This window comes from Anomaloglossus baeobatrachus, chromosome 2, assembly GCF_048569485.1.
Source record: "Anomaloglossus baeobatrachus isolate aAnoBae1 chromosome 2, aAnoBae1.hap1, whole genome shotgun sequence".
NCBI lineage: Eukaryota > Metazoa > Chordata > Amphibia > Anura > Aromobatidae > Anomaloglossus > Anomaloglossus baeobatrachus.
The window spans coordinates 32,869,182-32,883,812 of NC_134354.1; positions in this window are offsets into that span (position 1 = coordinate 32,869,182).

Below are 14,631 nucleotides of genomic sequence, written 5' to 3' on the forward strand. Positions count from 1 at the left end.
ACAAGGAAATGGACAGCATGTGACTTAAATATGAGTGTCTGAGCAAAGGGTCTGAAAACTTATGACCATGTGATATTTCGGTTTTTCATGTTTAATAAATGTTCAATAATTTATTTATTTTTTTCTGACAAGATGGGGGATGGGGCAGAGTGTACATTTATGAGGAAAAAATGACCTTTTTGGAATTTACCGAATGGCTGCAAAGAAACAGTGAAAAATTTAAAGGGGCCTGAATACTTTCCGTACCCTCTGTATGTACAGTGCCTGCACCAGTAGAAATGTTTTCCATGATAATATGCATTAGTAAATTGAGTTAAAGGTGTTATTTACACAAGTGATAATAGAGGCTATGTTATCAATGTCAGGACTGGTGCGGATCTGACAATCGCTATGAACAGTGCTGCTCTGTACGCTGTGTAGTGCAATAAATGCCCCTTGGGCCCCTGTGTCTCACAAAATATCTAGAAAAGAAGCGTGGAAATGTGGAGGTGTAGAAGGCACTATTTTTTTTTTGTGCAAATTCTAATTAAACTGCGCCATAAAGAAAACTGTAACACATGCACCAAGTCTATGGAACATTGGCATTCACTATGAATGATAAACGCTGGATCCAGCACTGGGAGAAATGGAGTCTGATCGGAGGAGTGTGTCTATGGAGATGGGGTGGGAAAGCAGCGATGCTCTCCATACATTTGTGTATTGTGACGCTGCTGTTATGATGAATAGTCCAGACATGCACAATGGTACCCTGTATGTAACATAAACATAGGGCACATTTATGGCAGAAGTTCTAAATTTCTCTATCGCGGTGTCCCCTAATGAAGGCTCCGAGAAAGATTTTACGGTGAGTACCCAAAATCTACTTTTCTTTATCGTTCCTATGGGAGACCCAGACCATGGGGTGTATAGCTTCTGCCTCCGGAGGACACACAAAGTACTACACTCAAAAGTGTAGCTCCTCCCTCTGAGCTTATACACCCCCTGGAGAACCAGATCTAGCCAGTTTATCGCTTTGTGTCAGGAGGCATACATCCACACATGCATTCTCATCTGATTTTTGATTTTTGGAAAGAGTTTGAAGTAAAGCGGGTCCAAGCTGGACTCCCGGCATGTCCCTTTTCACCCCACTGTGTCGGCGTTGCTGTTAAGGTTGATTCCAAGGCTGGAGACTTACATGCCGTGCTCCTTCACCATCCCTCCTGGGCTCTGGCTTGAAGTGGGAGCCAGCACGGTCTCCATGCTTGGCAGGAGACCGGTCTCCATCCGCAGCCCTTCAGGATCCTGCTGGACCGGAGCACTCATCCCCAGGGATTTGGAACCCTGCATCTCAGCAAGCTAAGTACCTGAGACGTTTATATATTGGGGGTCCCTGCACTGTATTGTTATGGGAGAGTGTGCTGAGTGTATTTTGTGACATTTCCGGCGGGTTCTCTGGCTGTCGCCGGAGAACCGCGCCGATGGTGCCTGCGCGCCGTCCGCACCGCTCAAATTTAGGCCCCGCCCAGCGGCCGTTCTGCATAGGGGAGAGACACTCCTCATTGAGTACAGGTCTCCTCCCCTATAAGTCTCTATGGCCCTCCAGATCCCGCTCTCAAAGATGAGTCCCGCCCCCTCTCTTCGCTCCGGCGGCCATTTTTTTTTCAGCGTTTTCCCTGCGATCAGCTCTGGTCTGCAGCATCCCTGCTGAGGTGCTTGGGGGTCCGGGCTTCGGGATCTGGAGGGCACACAACACCGCTCCAGCGGTCTGGTAAGCCACAACCTCTGGTTGTGGACCTCTGTATATATTCTCTGGGGGTCATTCTGGCAGAGCCCTCACTCCAGCAGCATGTCACACACGAGGAGCAAGGCTCCAAAGCTGTTTTCAGTATGCACTGCATGTAAGCTCCTACTGCCGGAACCGAGCACCTATCCACGTTGTGATGCCTGCTCTAACCTGACGATGCCTCAGCCTGGAATCGCCCCCCCAGGGGTCTCTCAGGCTGCTCCGGCCCCTGTGGCTGACCTCCCGGCTTGGGTAGAATTCTTAACCAGGTCTATCTCCCAGTCTTTTGCTGACTCCATGGGACATCTGTCCAGGACATTGCTGAGCATGCATCAGCCCCCTTCACAGGGTGCCTCTGCTGCTAGGGGTCTCTCAGGACCGGAGCTCACAGAGGATTTATCATCTGGTCCCAGACCCCGTCCTTCAAAAAAGAGACGCAGGGCTCCCTCTCCTTCCTCGTCCCGCGGCTCGGTCTCAGAAGCTGACTCGCAGGACGAGGAGGAGGCCTTTACTGGGGGCTCGGAGACTACCTCCATGTGCCCCATTGATCTGTCCGAAGGTGACTCAGATGTTAGTGATTTGATTGCGTCCATTAATTCTGTACTGGATCTCAATCCGCCAGTATCAGAGGAACAACCCTCTCTGGCAGAAAAGCACCAGTTTACCTCGCCTAAGAGGACAAAGAGTGTGTTCTTTAACCACTCCAGTTTTCAAGCCGCTGTGACCAAGCCCAGGGCCTGCCCTGACAAACGCTTCCCAAAGCGTGGTTCTGATGACCGTTTTCCCTTTCCACCTGAGGTGGTCAAGGAGTGGGCTCATTCACCAAAGTTAGACCCCCCGGTGTCTAGACTCTCAGCCCGGACCGTTGTATCAGTGGCTGATGGCACCTCGCTTAAGGATTCAACTGACCGCCAGGTTGACCTTCTGGCCAAATCTGTATATGAGGCGGCAGGGGCCTCGTTCTCCCCAACTTTTGCAGCAGTGTGGGCTCTCAAAGCCATCTCTGCTTCTCTGGAGGAGATGCATTCCCTCACTAAGGAATCTATGTCTGAGATGGTTACCTTAACTGCTCAGGCTTCAGCTTTCTCATCCTATGCCATGTCTGCCATGCTGGAGGCTTCTCACCGCACTGCGGTGGCTTCGGCTAATTCCCTCGCTATCCGCAGGATCTTGTGGCTTAGAGAGTGGAAGGCAGATGCTTCTTCAAAGAAGTACCTTGCTGGTCTCCCCTTTGCTGGGTCCCGGCTGTTCGGTGAACAGCTGGATGAAATTATTAAGAAAGCTACTGGCGGGAAGAGTACTTCCATGCCACAAACCAAAACCAGGAAACCTGTCCATGGTAGGAATCAGTCGAGGTTTCGTTCCTTTCGTTCCTCTAACTGGTCGTCCTCTAAGCCCTCGGCCTCGTCCGCTAACTCATCTAAGGACCAAAAATCCAACTGGCGCACAAAAGCGCGTCCACAGAAGACCGCAGGAGCGGCTGCCACTAAGGCAGCCTCCTCTTGACTATCTGTCCGCGCCAGCAACGTCCTTAGTCGGTGGCAGGCTCTCCCACTTTGGCGACGCGTGGTTTCAACACGTCTCCGATCAGTGGGTGCGGGATATCATCTCCCACGGCTACAGGATAGAATTCTCTTCCAGCCCGCCAAACAGATTTTTTCTCTCAACTCCCCCCTGCTCCAAGGCCGCCGCCTTCTCACAGGCCGTGGCATCCTTGCAGGCCAACGGAGTAATTGTACCGGTTCCCGCCCAGGAACGGTTCAGAGGTTTCTACTCAAATCTCTTCCTAGTCCCTAAAAAGGACGGGTCCTTCCGGCCCATCCTGGATCTCAAGCTTCTCAACAAGCATGTTCAGGTGCGGCATTTTCGCATGGAGTCTCTGCGGTCAGTCATTGCCTCAATGACCCAAGGGGATTTCCTGGCATCCATCGACATCAGAGATGCCTATCTGCATGTGCCAATTGCAGTTTCACACCAGCGTTGGCTGCGTTTTGCAATCGGAGATGAACATTTCCAATTCGTGGCTCTCCCCTTCGGGTTAGCCACGGCCCCTCGGTTATTCACCAAGGTCATGGCAGCAGTGGTTGCGGTTCTGCACCTCCAGGGGTTGGCAGTGATTCCTTACCTGGACGACCTTCTTGTCAAGGCTTCATCCAGCGCAGACTGTCAGCGGAGTGTCTAGCTCACTCTCGCCACTCTAGCCCATTTCGGGTGGCTTGTCAATCTTCCCAAATCCACTCTGACTCCGACCCAGAGTCTCACGTACCTACGGATGCAGTTCGAGACACTGCCGGCACTTGTGAAGTTGCCCTTAGTCAAACAGCAGTCCCTCCAACTGGCGGTGCGCTCTCTGCTGAGGCCCCGCCGTTATTCCCTCAGGCGCCTGATGCAGGTGCTGGGTCAGATGGTGTCAATGGAGGCTGTTCCCTTTGCCCAGTTCCATCTGCGTCCCCTGCAGCTGGACATTCTCCGCTGTTGGGACAAGCGGCCTTTCTCCTTGAACAGGTTAGTGGCTCTGTCGCCACAGACCAGGAGCTCTCTTCAGTGGTGGCTTCGGCCCCTCTCTCTGTCTCAGGGGCGCTCCTTTCTGGCCCCGTCCTGGGTGATCCTCACCACGGATGCCAGTCTATCCGGCTGGGGAGCGGTATGTCTCCACCACCGAGCGCAGGGCACTTGGACTCCGTCCGAGTCAGCCCTTTCGATCAATGTGCTGGAAACCAGAGCCGTGCTTCTGGCTCTCCTAGCTTTTCGCCATCTGCTGGCGGGCAGGCACATCTGAGTCCAGTCAGACAACGCGACAGCGGTTGCTTACATCAATCACCAAGGTGGGACACGCAGCCGCCTGGCAATGTTGGAGGTACAACGCATCCTTCAATGGGCGGATGACTCCAAGTCCACCATATCCGCAGTCCACATCCCAGGCGTGGAAAACTGGGAGGCAGATTATCTCAGCCATCAAACCGTGGACGGCGGCGAGTGGTCCCTGCATCCGGCAGTGTTTCAGTCAATCTGCCGCAAGTGGGGCACTCCGGACGTGGACCTAATGGCATCCCGTCACAACAAGGTTCCGGTTTACGTGGCTCGCTCCCACGATCCTCAGGCATTTGCCGCGGACGCTCTGGTTCAAGACTGGTCCCAGTTTCGTCTGTCCTAAGTGTTTCCCCCTCTAGCGCTCTTGCCCAGAGTTCTGCGCAAGATCAAACTGGAGGGCCGTCGAGTCATTCTCATTGCTCCGGACTGGCCCAGGCGAGCTTGGTACCCAGACCTGCTCCATCTGTCCGTAGAGGTGCCGTGGCATCTTACGGACCGTCCAGACCTTCTCTCACAAGGTCCGTTTTTCCGCCAGAATTCTGCGGCTCTCAAATTGACGGCGTGGCTCTTGAGTCTTGGATCTTGACGGCTTCTGGTATCCCCCCTGAGGTCATCTCCACTATGACTCGGGCCCGTAAGTCTTCCTCTGCCAAGATCTATCACAGGACTTGGAAGATTTTCCTGTCCTGGTGTAGCTCTTCCGGCCATCCTCCTTGGCCTTTTTCCTTGCCGACCCTTCTGTCCTTTCTACAGTCCGGTCTGCAGCTAGGACTGTCCCTCAACTCTCTCAAGGGACAAGTCTCGGCTCTGTCAGTGCTGTTCCAGTGGCGTATCGCCCGGCTGGCTCAGATCCGCACCTTCTTGCAAGGCGCGTCTCACATCCTTCCGCCTTACCGGCGGCCCTTGGATCCCTGGGACTTCAATTTGGTTCTTACGGTTTTGCAGAAATCCCCCTTTGAGCCTCTTAGGGAGGTTTCTTTGTTTCGTCTTTCACAGAAAGTGGTCTTTCTAGTGGCCATAACTTCCCTCAGGAGAGTCTCTGATTTGGCTGTGCTCTCTTCGGAGTCACCTTTTTTATTTTTTCATCAAGACAAGGTGGTTCTCCGTCCGACTCCGGACTTTCTCCCTAAGGTGGTCTCTCCTTTCCACCTTAACCAGGACATTACCCTACCTTCCTTTTGTCCGGCTCCTGTTCATCGCTTTGAAAAAGCGCTGCATACTCTGGATCTGGTGCGTGCTCTCCGGATGTAAGTGTCTCGCACCGCTGCTCTTAGGCGGTGCACCTCTCTTTTTGTGCTTACCACAGGTCGGCGTAAGGGCCTCTCTGCTTCTAAGCCGACCTTAGCCCGTTGGATTAGGTCGGCCATTTCGGATGCCTACCAGTGTTCTCAGGTGCCTCCCCCGCCGGGGATCAAGGTACACTCGACCAGAGCTGTCGGTGCCTCTTGGGCTTTCAGGCACCAGGTTACGGCTCAACAGGTCTGTCAGGCTGCCACTTGGACTAGTCTGCATACCTTTTCAAAGCACTACCAAGTGCATGCTCATGCTTTGGCAGATGCGAGCTTGGGCAGACGCACCCTTCAGGCGGCTGTCGCCCATTTGTGAAGTTAGGCTCCGCCTACTTAGTTTTTCTGTTTATTTCCCACCCATGGACTGCTTTGAGACGTCCCATGGTCTGGGTCTCCCATAGGAACAATAAAGAAAAAGAGAATTTTGTTTACTTACCGTAAATTCTTTTTCTTATAGTTCCGTATTGGGAGACCCAGCACCCTCCCTGTTGCCTGTTGGCACTTCTTGTTCCGCGTGTTATCACCGGCTGTTGTTGTTGACAGAGTTTCCGGTTCTTGCTCTGTTTTTACTTGTGGGTGGCTATTCTCCTTCAGCTTTTGCACTAAACTGGCTAGATCTGGTTCTCCAGGGGGTGTATAAGCTCAGAGGGCGGAGGTACACTTTTGAGTGTAGTACTTTGTGTGTCCTCCGGAGGCAGAAGCTATACACCCCATGGTCCCAATACGGAACTATAAGAAAAAGAATTTACGGTAAGTAAACAAAATTCTCTTTATTCCATATTTATTCATTATGGAGCTGGCACCAGAATCCATGCTCTACAGGTCTTAGCTGTTGTATACAGCTTCTCCTACCACCTCTCCAGGGCTATCATGGACCTTGGCAGCCAGTTATCCTGCAATATGATCGCTGGTATGAATAACTTGTCAGCTGATGAAGCTCCCTGAGCTGCCATTGTGAGCCAGGGATCCCCCCCCCGAGCTGCTGCCCTACTCCTGCGAAGGCCCCAGAGCTGCCGTCCTACTCCTGCGAAGGCCCCAGAGCTGCCGTCCTACTCCTGCGAAGGCCCCAGAGCTGCCGTCCTACTCCTGCGAAGGCCCCAGAGCTGCCGTCCTACTCCTGCAAAGGCCCCAGAGCTGCCGTCCTACTCCTGCGAAGGCCCCAGAGCTGCCGTCCTACTCCTGCGAAGGCCCCAGAGCTGCCGTCCTACTCCTGCGAAGGCCCCAGAGCTGCCGTCCTACTCCTGCGAAGGCCCCAGAGCTGCCGTCCTACTCCTGCGAAGGCCCCAGAGCTGCCGTCCTACTCCTGCGAAGGCCCCAGAGCTGCCGTCCTACTCCTGCGAAGGCCCCAGAGCTGCCGTCCTACTCCTGCGAAGGCCCCAGAGCTGACATCCTGCTCCTGCGAAGGCCCCAGAGCTGACATCCTGCTCCTATGAAGCTACCAGAACTGCCGTCTTAGTCCAGTGAAACCCCCAGAGCTGCCGTCCTGGTTCTGTGAAGCCCCCAGAGCTGCCGTCCTTGTCTTGTGAAGCTCCCAGAGCTGCCGTCCTTGTCCTGTGAAGCCCCCAGAGCTGCCGTCCTGGTGTCCTGTGAAGTCCCCAGAGCCGCCGTCCTGGTGTCCTGTGAAGCCCCTAGAGCTGGTGTCCTGTGAAGTCCCCAGAGCTGCCGTCCTGGTGTCCTGTGAAGCCCCCAGAGCTGCCGTCCTGGTGTCCTGTGAAGCCCCTAGAGCTGCTGTCCTGGTGTCCTGTGAAGCCCCCAGAGCTGCAGTCCTGGTGTCTTGTGAAGCCCCCAGAGCTGGTGTCCTGTGAAGCCCCCAGAGCTGCCATCCTCGTGTCCTGTGAAGTCCCCAGAGCTGCCATCCTGGTGTACTGTGAAGCCCCCAGAGCTGCCATCCTGGTGTCCTGTGAAGCCCCCAGAGCTGTTGTCCTTGTCCTGTGAAGCCCTCAGAGCTGCCGTCCTTCTCCTGTGAAGCCTCCAGAGCTGCCGCCCTACTCGTATGAAGCCCCCAGAGCTGCTGTCTTGGTCCTGTGAATCCCCCAGAGCTGCTGTCTTGGTCCTGTGAAGCCCCCAGAGCTGCCATCCGGGTCCAGTGAAGCCCCCAGAGCTGCCGCCCTACTCCTATGAAGCTCCCTGAACTATTGTCTTGGTTCTGTGAAGCCCCCAGAGCTGCCATCCTACTCCTATGAAGCCCCCCGAACTATTGTCTGGGTCCTGTGAAGCCCCCAGAGCTGCCATCCTACTCCTATGAAGCCCCCCGAACTATTGTCTGGGTCCTGTGAAGCCCCCAGAGCTGCCATCCTACTCCTATGAACAGGGCTGTATTTTGCCTTCGTGCTGCCCTAGGCACTTTAAGTGGTCGCGCCCCTTAGTGACAACGTAACACTGAGTTTTCGCACACGACATCTGTTTAAGGCAGATCTACTCTGTAAAACACTTGAAAAAGTATCAATGAGAAACGAAGGGCACTAACCCCCCCCATGGGGATCACCACAGGCACATCAAAACATAGCATGAGTATAAAAAATTCCCACCAAACCGTCCCCACTTATATACTGTGACTGTCACACTGCCCCTAATAAACACCACACTGCCCTCCCTTATAAATTATACCCACCACACCTTCCTCAGTTATGAAATATGATCTGCACATTGACCTCACATCATGCTGCCCCCTCCTCACAATGTCCCATGCATGCTGCCCCCTCCTCACAATGTCCCATGCATGCTGCCCCCTCCTCCCAATGTCCCATGCATGCTGCCCCTTCCTCACAGTGTCCCATGCATGCTGCCCCCTCCTCACAATGTCCCATGCATGCTGCCCCTCCTCACAATGTCCCATGCATGCTGCCCCCTCCTCACAATGTCCCATGCATGCTGCCCCCTCCTCACAATGTCCCATGCATGCTGCCCCTTCCTCACAATGTCCCATGCATGCTGCCCCCTCCTCCCAATGTCCCATGCATGCTGCCCCTTCCTCACAGTGTCCCATGCATGCTGCCCCCTCCTCACAGTGTCCCATGCATGCTGCCCCCTCCTCACAATGTCTCATGCATGCTGCCCCCTCCTCACAATGTCCCATGCATGCTGCCCCCTCCTCCCAATGTCCCATGCATGCTGCCCCCTCCTCAGTGTCCCATGCATGCTGCTCCCTCCTCACAATGTCCCATGCATGCTGCCCCCTCCTCACAATGTCCCATGCATGCTGCCCCCTCCTCACAGTGTCCCATGCATGCTGCTCCCTCTTCACAATGTCCCATGCATGCTGTCCCCCTCACAATGTCCCATGCATGTTGCCCCTCCTCCCAATGTCCCATGCATGCTGCTCCCTCCTCACAGTTTCCCATGCATGCTGCCCCCTCCTCACAATGTCCCATGCGTGCTGCCCCCTCCTCACAATGTCCCATGCGTGCTGCCCCCTCCTCACAATGTCCCATGCATGCTGCCCCCTCCTCACAATGTCCCATGCGTTCTGCCCCCTCCTCACAATGTCCCATGTGTGCTGCCCCCTCCTCACAATGTCCCATGCATGCTGCCCCCTCCTCACAATGTCCCATGCATGCTTCCCCCTCCTCACAATGTCCCATGCATGCTTCCCCGTCCTCACAATGTCCCATGCATGCTTCCCCGTCCTCACAATGTCCCATGCATGCTGCCCCCTCCTCACAATGTCCCATGCATGCTGCTCCCTCCTCACAGTTTCCCATGCATGCTGTTCCCTCCTCACAATGTCCCATGCATGCTGCCCCCTCCTCACAATGTCCCATGCGTTCTGCCCCCTCCTCACAATGTCCCATGTGTGCTGCCCCCTCCTCACAATGTCCCATGCATGCTGCCCCCTCCTCACAATGTCCCATGCATGCTGCCCCCTCCTCACAATGTCCCATGCATGCTTCCCCGTCCTCACAATGTCCCATGCATGCTTCCCCGTCCTCACAATGTCCCATGCATGCTGCCCCCTCCTCACAATGTCCCATGCATGCTGCTCCCTCCTCACAGTTTCCCATGCATGCTGTTCCCTCCTCACAGTCTCCCGTGCATGCTGCCCCTCTCCATGAGCTCCTAATGCTGCCTTCCTCTTTTTCGTAATGACACCTCCATGCTGCCCCACTCATCCTAAGACCACCACACTAACGCTTATGCTGAGTCACCACACACACACACACACACACACACACACACTACCCCACTCTTGATATTGACTCCCCTACATTGCTCCACTCCATACTGAGCCCACACATGCTGCCCCTCTCCATAATGAGCTCCCAATGCTGCCCCCCTCTCATTCTGAGTCCTTACACTCCCCCGCCATCGATTTTGTCATTGCACTATCCCTCAACCCTTGTCCTCTGTCTCTAGGATTGGCCCCTCTCTCCCATTCCCCCAGCAGCAGCCGCTCTCCCCCGCCTTCACCAGCAGCCTCTCCCCCAGCATCAGCCTCTCTCCCCCCAGCGTCCCCCAGCTTCAGCCTCTCTCCCCCCAGCGTCCCCCAGCTTCAGCCTCTCTCCCCCCAGCCTCCCCCAGCTTCAGCCTCTCTCCCCCAGCTTCCCCCAGCATCAGCCTCTCTCCCCCAGCTTCCCCCAGCATCAGCCTTTCTCCCCCAGCATCAGCCTCTCTCCCCCAGCTTCCCCCAGCATCAGCCTCTCAGCCCCCAGCATCAGCCTCTCTGCCCCCAGCCTCCCCCAGCATCAGCCTCACTCCTCCCAGCCTCCCCCAGCATCAGCCCCCCCAGCATCAGCCTCCACCCTCCCAGCCTCCCCCAACATCAGCCTCCCCCCTCCCAGCCTCCCCCCTCACAGCCTCTCCCAGTATCAGCCTCCCCCAGCATCAGCCTCTCTCCCCCCAGCCCACCCAGCATCAACCTCTCTCCCCCCAGCTTCAGCCTCTCTCCCCCCAGCCTCCCCCAGCTTCAGCCTCTCTCCCCAGCTTCCCCCAGCATCAGCCTCTCTCCCCCAGCTTCCCCCAGCATCAGCCTCTCTCCACCAGCTTCCCCCAGCATCAGCCTATCTCCCTGAGCTTCCCCCAGCATCAGCCTCTCTGCCCCCAGCATCAGCCTCTCTGCCCCCAGCATCAGCCTCTCTTCTCCCAGCCTCCCCCAGCATCAGCCTCACTCCTCCCAGCCTCCCCCAGCATCAGCCTCCCCCGTATCAGCCTCCACCCTCCCAGCCTCCCCCAGCATAAGCCTCCCCCCTCCCAGCCTCCCCCTCACAGCCTCTCCCAGTATCAGCCTCCCCCAGCATCAGCCTCTCTCCTCCGAGCCTCCCGAAGCATCAGCCTCTCCCAGCATCAGCCTCCCTCAGCGTCAGCCTCCCTCCTCCCAGCCTCCCCCAGCATCAGCCTCTCTCTTCCCAGCCTCCCCCAGCATCAGCCTCCCTCAGCATCAGCCTCCCTCCTCCCAGCCTCCCCCTCTCTCCTCGCAGCCTCCCCCAGCATCAGCCTCCCTCAGCATCAGCCTCTCTCCTCCCAGCCTCCCCCAGCATCAGCCTCCCTCAGCATCAGCCTCCCTCCTCCCAGCCTCCCCCAGCATCAGCATCTCTCCTCCCAGCCTCCCCCAGCATCAGCCTCTCTCCTCCCAGCCTCCCCCACCATCACCCTCCCTCCTCCCAGCCTCCCCCAGCGTCAGCCTCCCCCCATCCCAGCCTTCCGCAACATCAGCCGCCCCCCTCCCAGCCTCCCCCAGCATCATACTCTCTCCTCCCAGCCTCCCCCAGTATCAGCTTCTCTTCCCCCAAGTCTCCCCCAGTATCAGCCTCTCTCCTCCCACCTCATACGCAGATCTCCAGTCTGCATTAGAGACACCCCCACGCTCCTTATGAATCTTCAGCTCTGCGAGCACTTACCTGCTCCAGGGCCCGTCGTCATCTTCCTGGCTCACGTGAGTATCCTCTTCTGACACCGGCTTCCATCGCGGCGTCCACTGCGGCGTCCTGCTGTGAGCTCTGCATGTGAAATCCATACAGCATTGGACGCAGCACAGAGGAAGGAGCTGATTGGCGCGCCTGTGACCCCGGAAGAGCAGGCGCCGGCAGTTCCGGGGTCAATCAGCTCTCTGTGCCCGGCCGCTGCAGTTTGTCTGCATTTTTTTTTACTGCTAGAAGGTGCCGCCCCCTGCATCCTGCCGCCCTAGGCACGGGATCACGGGTGCCTAATGGTAAATACGGCCCTGCCTATGAAGCCCCCCGAACTATTGTCTGGGTCCTGTGAAGCCCCCAGAACTGCTGTCCTGGTGTCCTGTGAAGCCCCCAGAGCTGCAGTCCTGGTGTCCTGTGAAGCCCCCAGAGCTGGTGTCCTGTGAAGCCCCCAGAGCTGCCGTCCTCGTGTCCTATGAAGCCCCCAGAGCTGCCATCCTGGTGTCCTGTGAAGCCCCCAGAGCTGCCATCCTGGTGTCCTGTGAAGCCCCCAGAGCTGTTGTCCTTGTCCTGTGAAGCCCTCAGAGCTGCCGTCCTTCTCCTGTGAAGCCTCCAGAGCTGCCGCCCTACTCGTATGAAGCCCCCAGAGCTGCTGTCTTGGTCCTGTGAAGCCCCCAGAGCTGCCATCCGGGTCCTGTGAAGTCCCCAGAGCTGCCGCCTTACTCTTATGAAGCCCCCAGAACTATTGTCTTGGTCCTGTGAAGCCCCCGGAGCTGCTGTCCTTCTACAGTGAAGCCCCCAGAGCTGCCGCCCTACTCCTATGAAGCCCCCAGAACTATTGTCTTGGTCCTGTGAAGCCCCCAGAGCTGCCATCCGGGTCCAGAGCTGCCATCCTACTCCTATGAAGCCCCCCGAACTATTGTCTGGGTCCTGTGAAGCCCCCAGAGCTGCCATCCTACTCCTATGAAGCCCCCCGAACTATTGTCTTGGTCCTGTGAAGCCCCCAGAGCTGCCATCCGGGTCCAGAGCTGCCATCCTACTCCTATGAAGCCCCCCGAACTATTGTCTGGGTCCTGTGAAGCCCCCAGAGCTGCCATCCTACTCCTATGAAGCCCCCCGAACTATTGTCTGGGTCCTGTGAAGCCCCCAGAGCTGCCATCCTACTCCTATGAAGCCCCCCAAACTATTGTCTGGGTCCTGTGAAGCCCCCAGAACTGCCGTCCTGATCATGTGAAGCCCATGACACACACACACACACACACACACACACACACACACACACACACACACACACACAGTAATATAATATACCCTTGCGGTAAATGACAAAAACAATAACTAATGAAAAATGAACATGTAATTATTGCAGTATTTCTTAAAAAAGGATAGAATCGTCATATATCCCCTAAAATGTTACCATTGAACACTACAGCTCAATGCCTAACAAACAAAAATAGGTTATGATTCTTGGAGGCATAAAATAAAAATGCAGAAAGTAAAATTGGCGGCGTCCTTAAGGGGTTAATGTGATGTGAGCGCCGCCATTGTCACATTTCCTTAGAGCAGCACACACTCCCTCTGGCGGAGAGCTGTGGTAGTGTTCTGTACAGTCTGTGCTTTGCACGTTGCTTCAGCGCCATCTAGTGGTATTAACAGTTTAATAGAGAAGCGTCGCCATTGACCGTGCGTGCCCCCAAAATACACACAGCTCTGTACCCGAGCGCTGTATCACGTATAGACAGAGGCCGCATCGCCCTGTAACCGCAGGTTTAGGGCCCTGATTCAGATACTCCGGCTGCTCGTTAATAGTCGCATGTGTTTATTGATGAGTCTTCCTCTAGCGGTAGCTGCTGCACGTAACACACAAGATAGCTCTGTGCTTGGCGATCAGGCTCCCTCTAGTGTCAGCAGCTGGTTACTACAACGTAATTCAGGAGGTGAAATGAGATGGATTATAAATAGCATTGATATCAGAGGTCAGGCTCCCTCTAGCGGCAGCTCTTGGTCAGTGCATACACGTATTGATGCTGTACGTCATGACGCACTACACGTTGACGCTACGCGGTGTTGGTGCTTCCTCTAGCGCTAGCTGCTGAGTATCACATTTGTGAAGCATGTCTCCCTCTAGCGGCTGCTTCCGAGTACTGCAGTAAAATTCCATGTTCGCACACTCCAGGCTCCCTGTGGCTGTTGCTTCCTACCGTACTGCTACAGTATAAATCGGTGTTACCGCAGTATAGCTCTGTGCTCGCACACTTCAGGCTCCCTCTGGCGGCTGCTTTCTAGTACTACAGTATAGCTCTGTTCTCGCACACTCCAGGCTCCCTCTAGCGGCTGCTTCCTAGTACTGCAGTATAGATCTGTGCTCGCACACTCCAGGCTCCCTCTAGCGGCTGCTTTCTAGTACTGCAGTATAGATCTGTGCTCGCACTCAGGCTCCCTCTGGCGGCTGCTTTCTAGTACTGCAGTATAGATCTGTGTTCGCACTCAGGCTCCCTCTAGCGGCTGCTTCCTAGTACTGCAGTATAGCTCTGTGCTCGCACACTCCAGGCTCCCTCTAGCGGCTACTTTCTAGTACTGCAGTATAGATCTGTGCTCGCACACTCCAGGCTCCCTCTAGCGGCTGCTTTCTAGTACTGCAGTATAGATCTGTGCTCGCACACTCAGGCTCCCTCTGGCGGCTGCTTCCCAGTACTGCAGTATAGATCCGTGCTCGCACACTCAGGCTCCCTCTGGCGGCTGCTTCCCAGTACTGCGGTATAGATCCGTGCTCGCACACTCAGGCTCCCTCTGGCGGCTGCTTCCCAGTACTGCAGTATAGATCCGTGCTCGCACACTCAGGCTCCCTCTGGCGGCTGCTTCCCAGTACTGCAGTATAGATCCGTGCTCGCACACTCCAGGCTCCCTCTGGCGGCTGCTTCCCATT